Below are 5,784 nucleotides of genomic sequence, written 5' to 3'. Positions count from 1 at the left end.
GAGATGCGGTATGATGACAGGTACACACCTCTGCTGCAAAGGGCTGGCCTGGATGTCATATCGTATCAGGTTCGTCGTGGGTTGCCTCCAATTAACCCCGCGGCGATCACAGCTTTGGTTGACAGGTGCACCATTTATCCATAGTAATCGTATGTATTTTTCAACAAACTTTTTCTATCTTTCTGAAAACCCTAACAACAATGTTCTTTAAATTATAGGTGGAGGCCAGAAACTCATAGTTTCCACCTACCTTGTGGAGAGATGACTGTTACACTCCAGGACACTCAGAAGATCCTGGGTTTGAGTGTTAGAGGTCGTCCAGTTATCGGACACTGCAGGCCCGATGGTTGGAGGGTCAGAGTTGAGGCCTTCCTTTGAAGACCACTTCCTCCGGAGGCATCGACGCAGCGCACCACTGGGGTACCAATTGCTTGGCTTAGGCAGAGCTTTCGTAATTGTCCGGCACATGTGGACCAGGAGACAGTTGCCTACTACTGTAGAGCTTGGATCTTGCACCTATTTGGGTGTGTTCTTTTCCCTGACGCGACAGGGGACACTGCATCGTGGATGTACCTCCCGTGCCTCACTGACTGGGACACCACAGGTACTTTTCCCTTACACAGTTGTTATTAATTTGCTTACTTATGTTTACTTATGCATTGATTAAATTGATTGCAACGGTTACAGGTACTTACAGCTGGGCTTCGGGAGTGCTGGCTTACCTATACCGTAGCCTTTGCGAGGCGTGTCGTCGGACCGCAAGTAATTCTTCCGTTGGTGGTTGTGTTTACCTACTGCAGCTTTGGATGTGGGCTAGTCTCCCAATTGGACGGCCCATAGTTGACGCTCCTCGGGAATGGTTTGTAGTGGGCAACCCTCGTCACCGTCCGACGTTTGCCCATCTTTGGGACCAGGCGAAAGTCCCCTTCAGCAGGACTTCACGTGCGTACGTACAGTATGCCAATGAGCTCGACACGCTTAGGCCCTCCATGGTGAGTAAAATGCAGTAGTTCTTGTTTAATGTATGCTCGATAGTTTATCTAACTTGCCATATACATGTCTTATGTTTGCAGGTGAATTGGGAGCCATACACGGCGAATGATGCGCTACATCTTGGAGTAAGCAGCATGTGTAGCGAGGATGAAGACTTGTACTTGATGATGTGCCCTCTGATTTGCTTCTATGCTGTTGAGTGGCACCTTCCAAATCGAGTAGCCCGGCAATTTGGCTTGTGCCAGCAATGGCATGTCCCTCCATTTGATACTTCCGTGGAGCTGCACAAGTAAGTCATTTTGGTAATTTTTCCATGCAATTGATAGATATGTTGACTGCAATTTATTCAAAGTTCAATATTTATTCAATGTTCAATACCATAAATGTTGCTGAAATTTACACGATTGCTGAAATTTATTTGCTACTTGGTCCAATATAAATCCTTGCTGAAATTTATTACCCCCTATATGCATGTTGGTACTTTTTACATGCTTGCTGAAATTTATATAAATGTTGCTAAAATTTACATGCTTAGTGCCTATCCATGCTTGCTGAAATTTATAAATGTGCTAGTGCAGATCCATGCTTGCTGAAATTTATATCCTTAGTCATTTCCATCGGATTTGATGTGTGCTACTACAACCTACTTGCTGAAATTTATTTCATACCACCTATATCCATGTTGCTAGTTTAATATTTTTAACACCGTACTGAGTTTTAGAATCAATGTTGTTAAATCTGTGTTATTATTTTCATCTTTAATATTTAATTTTAGGATTGATCGTCAGAAGCAGAAGAAGACAGTTGAGTTTCAAACGTTGCATCGTCACTACATAGAGGTGTGGGACCAGTTTCATGACAACCTCTACGAAAATGAGCAACCACATACCAACTACAATTTTCGTGCATACCTTACTTGGTACCTAGGTGTTACACGAACAAGGTTGAAAATTCAGTGGACCCAAGCAGATTATGCGTACCTTGAATCATCTGAGGATGAGGACACTTCCTATGACCTAGCAGCACGACAAGGGACACTTATCGAGGCAGCACCTGTCTTGGACCGAGTGGTACATATCCTTTCCACTATACAATTGTACGATTGTTGTCCTTTCCACTTTATAAATTGCACCTATATAAACTATTGCATGTCTTATCTTATAGGGCAACGCAATCAAGCAATCTGTACTTGACATCGAACGGTTTCCAAGAACAGGTGTGGACGAGCACACACTAAACAACTTTCTTAGAGTAAGTACTTGACATCGAATTTATCTACGAACAAGTATTACGACCCTCATTTATCATATATCTAACAATATGAATTTTAATCTTTGCATAATAGAGACTAGCACGTAGGCTTAGGCGTGCTGCAGCTCGGTGCGGTTGCGGTACTAGTGCTGCGATGAATGTGCATGTGCCACAGGAACAACAATGCAACACACCTGTTGTGCATGGTACATCTTCTTTGGGAGGTACAATTTCATTAAATTTGTTGTTTATTTGAACTGAGCAATTTTCATGGTATGAGATAATGAATTATGTGCACACATAATTTGAACAATGTTTATAGGATCTGGAGGACAGAGCTTGTCCCGGCCAACTATGGACACTTTTCAAAGCGATGATGATGAGGACGAAGAGGGGGTGGCCGAGTAGCGTGACTATGACGAGCTTGGGTTATCTCAGCTTCCTGATGCTCCTTCTACTCAGCCTACGCAGGTTGCAAGAAGGCGACGTCGTTCGCCTTGTAGGTACACTCCAGGCACCGATGCTCTTGGCCACAAGGGTAAGGGTAAGACTAGGAGGCAGTGAGGATGACTTCTGTGCTAACACCATGGTAGCAGCTTAGAATTGATGGCATAACTTCTGTTATTTTGCATGTATCGACACTGTGAACTTTGTAGACTATTTGTACTATATGAGACTGTATGGTCTCTGTAGACTATCTGAAATATCATTCCTAATGGCGTATGTGCTTGTGTTGTGATATTTGGATGAATCAATGTTTGTATTGTACTCTTATGTCTATTTATAACTGTGGATGTACCAAAAATAGGGGAAACTCTTGCAAATTTTTTCCATGAATTATTCAATGTAGTGCACATATTCTGTGGTCCATTCCTATTGGTTTTCGCAGTGTAGGCTTTTCAGAAACAGTGAACCAATATGGCTTTTCAATTAATCATCACATCCGAAATAGTGAACGAATCTAGCCTTTTCAGATGACAATCCAAATAGACTTTTCAGTTTTCAACTAGCCTTTTCAGTAATCGAATCTAGGCTTTTCAGATGACAATCCAAATAGACTTTTCAGTTTTCAACTAGGCTTTTCAGTAATCGAATCTAGGCTTTTCAGATCCATTTATTTTATACTACAACGGCTACCAACTATTGGGTTCCTATATATAAACGCAGTGGTGAGAGTGTTGCTACTCACTTGAGATTGTTCAGTTGAAGTAAAAATGTCTGGAGGGTCATCTAGAGGGAAGGGAAAGGGAAAGGCGGCGATGAAGGGTAATCCCTTTGTTTGGGAGGGTCCTCTTGGTCCTAAAGTCTTTGAGGAAGCAATTTATGATAGGTTCCCCCTTGAGAGCAAACATGATTTTACTAAAGAGGCACCACTGAGGGCATATGATGACCGAAAAGAAGAGTGGCCAAAATGCATGCATGGTGAGGATTGTTTGGTGCAGATGTACACAGAGGGGATAGATGGAGGGCGTCGTTTCTTCAAATGTCCACGAGCATGGGTAAGTCATATTAGTAATTCAACCTTCAATAAGATACTCTTTTGTGCTAAAGCTACATACTTATTGTAGTCATCCTTGTCAAAAGAGAACTGTGGCTTCACCAGATGGGTCGATCCTAGACCTATTCATCCCCATGCAGAGTACATCTACTACCTGCAGGACCGTATCTTTGATTTAGAAACGGAAGTTAGCAGTGGTTACAAGGACGACGAAGAGGACGACAACAGCAATGCTACTGGCTCCCAAAACACAATATGCAATGATCCATACTGCACATGCCCTAATCACAAGAACAAGGGCCCTCCTTCACCACCACCCCCACCACCACCACCAACAACGGGAGGATACTATGGAGAAGGGGCAACACAGTTTGCTATGTGGCCACACTACTAGGTCGAACTGAACTAAGGCATATATTTGTTGTTTGGTTTAATCACCTAAGGCATGTTAGGGTTAGTCGAAAGAACTATGTACCTTTGTGTGGTATATGTTCTCACATGCCATTTCCTGTACTTGTTAATTGCTTGAATTACCTAAGGCATGTTAGGTTTAGTCTCGGACCTCTGCACCCTTGTTTGGTGCATGTTTTGACATGTCATTCAATGTGATGTGTGCTACTAGTTATGCAATATACTAGTTCGTTAACTTCCATTTCAACTAATTATCCTCATTTCATTGCCCATGCAATACTCAAATAAAAATATTGTCTACTAATAATGAAACCAAATTAAAATTGCTAAAGTGCATTACATGACAAAAAATTGAAAAGTCCAACACAAAACAATATTGTCCATGAACCAAACAAAGAACAAGAAGGTAATGTAACTACTGAGTGCAATGAGGCCACTTTCCCTTCCTCTCGGCATCTGGATTCTCATCCATCGCTGCCTTCGCTCGGCGCACACGCTCAAGCTTCTTTTCCCTCTCCTCCCGAGCCGCAGCAACACGTCTTCTTTCCTCCTCTTCCTTGTGCTCCCTCTTTTGAGCCTCCTCTCTACGTCTCTTCTCTAATATCTCTGCACGCTCTGCATCCCACTCCTTTAGGCCTTGTAGAAGCCGCTTGTCGGACTCCTTAATCTCAGTGTCGATCCACTGCTCAAAATCACACAATGGTGGAGGGGTCTGCAACAAATATATTTGTTCAAAAAATTAAATCATGCTTCATAGGACACAAAATACTAAGTGCACAATAGACAAATTAACTTACAATAAAGTTACTGCGGTGTTGTTTTGGCATAGGCTCCCAGGCAAAATTGGAACACATCCAATACCTCTGCCGATAGGTTTCCTCGTCTTTTGAAATTTCTACCTTGCAAGGATCACCACAAAAGCACATAGGTACTGGAACACCGCTAGGAAGCGGCTTGTGGATGTACGGACTCCCGGTCGTCCGGCCATAGCTACAGTTCAAAGAATTCAATTCTAAGAAATTATAGCAAATAACGATTCAACCGAAAACTAGAATTTACCAAATGATAAATAATAATGAATGAAATTTATCGAAACATGTCGAAAGGTTACCTTGGTTTGCTACTTTTTCCACGACGTGGCATTCTACGATTGCATAATATAAATATTAATCATCCATTCAAAAATCTAGAAATGGCATATATCTAAGTTTACAACATACGTGTAATATAGGTCAAATCAATGTGTCAAAAACTAATATGTGAAAGAGTATACCTGGCTCTTCAAGATCTATGGAACAAATCAAACTTTTGATGGTCACAATATTGAATCCAAATTCGTGCTCGGTTTTTGGAGAGAAAGAGCCGAGAGGGGAGATGAAAATATGAACACTGCGTCCACGGGTAGCGAAGTGCGTCGGCCGGTATGTAGTAGGGAGCTCGGCGCCGTGATCTGTGGCGCCGAGCTCGGCGCCGTGATCTGTGGCGCCGAGCTCCCTGCCACGTCAGATCCACATCAGAAGCTACGTTGGCCGCATCTAGGACCTCGGCGCCGTGATCCATGGCGTCGAGACGTGATACCTCGACGCCATGATGCATGGCGTCGACCCCCTGGGTCCATTTCTGCATTTAAG

General features: G+C 42.8%; 1 long non-coding RNA gene across 1 annotated transcript; it reads right to left on the bottom strand.

The window, feature by feature from the left end:
* LOC110430899 lies at positions 5,016 to 5,455 on the bottom strand. Its single transcript, XR_002448335.1, has 3 exons — positions 5,427 to 5,455; positions 5,265 to 5,297; positions 5,016 to 5,143 (listed from the first exon to the last, which is right to left on the bottom strand). It is a non-coding gene; the product is annotated as an uncharacterized LOC110430899 (long non-coding RNA).

This window comes from Sorghum bicolor, chromosome 10 (assembly GCF_000003195.3).
Source record: "Sorghum bicolor cultivar BTx623 chromosome 10, Sorghum_bicolor_NCBIv3, whole genome shotgun sequence".
NCBI classification, from domain to species: Eukaryota; Viridiplantae; Streptophyta; class Magnoliopsida; order Poales; family Poaceae; genus Sorghum; species Sorghum bicolor.
This window is presented reverse-complemented; position numbering and strand designations above follow the sequence as displayed.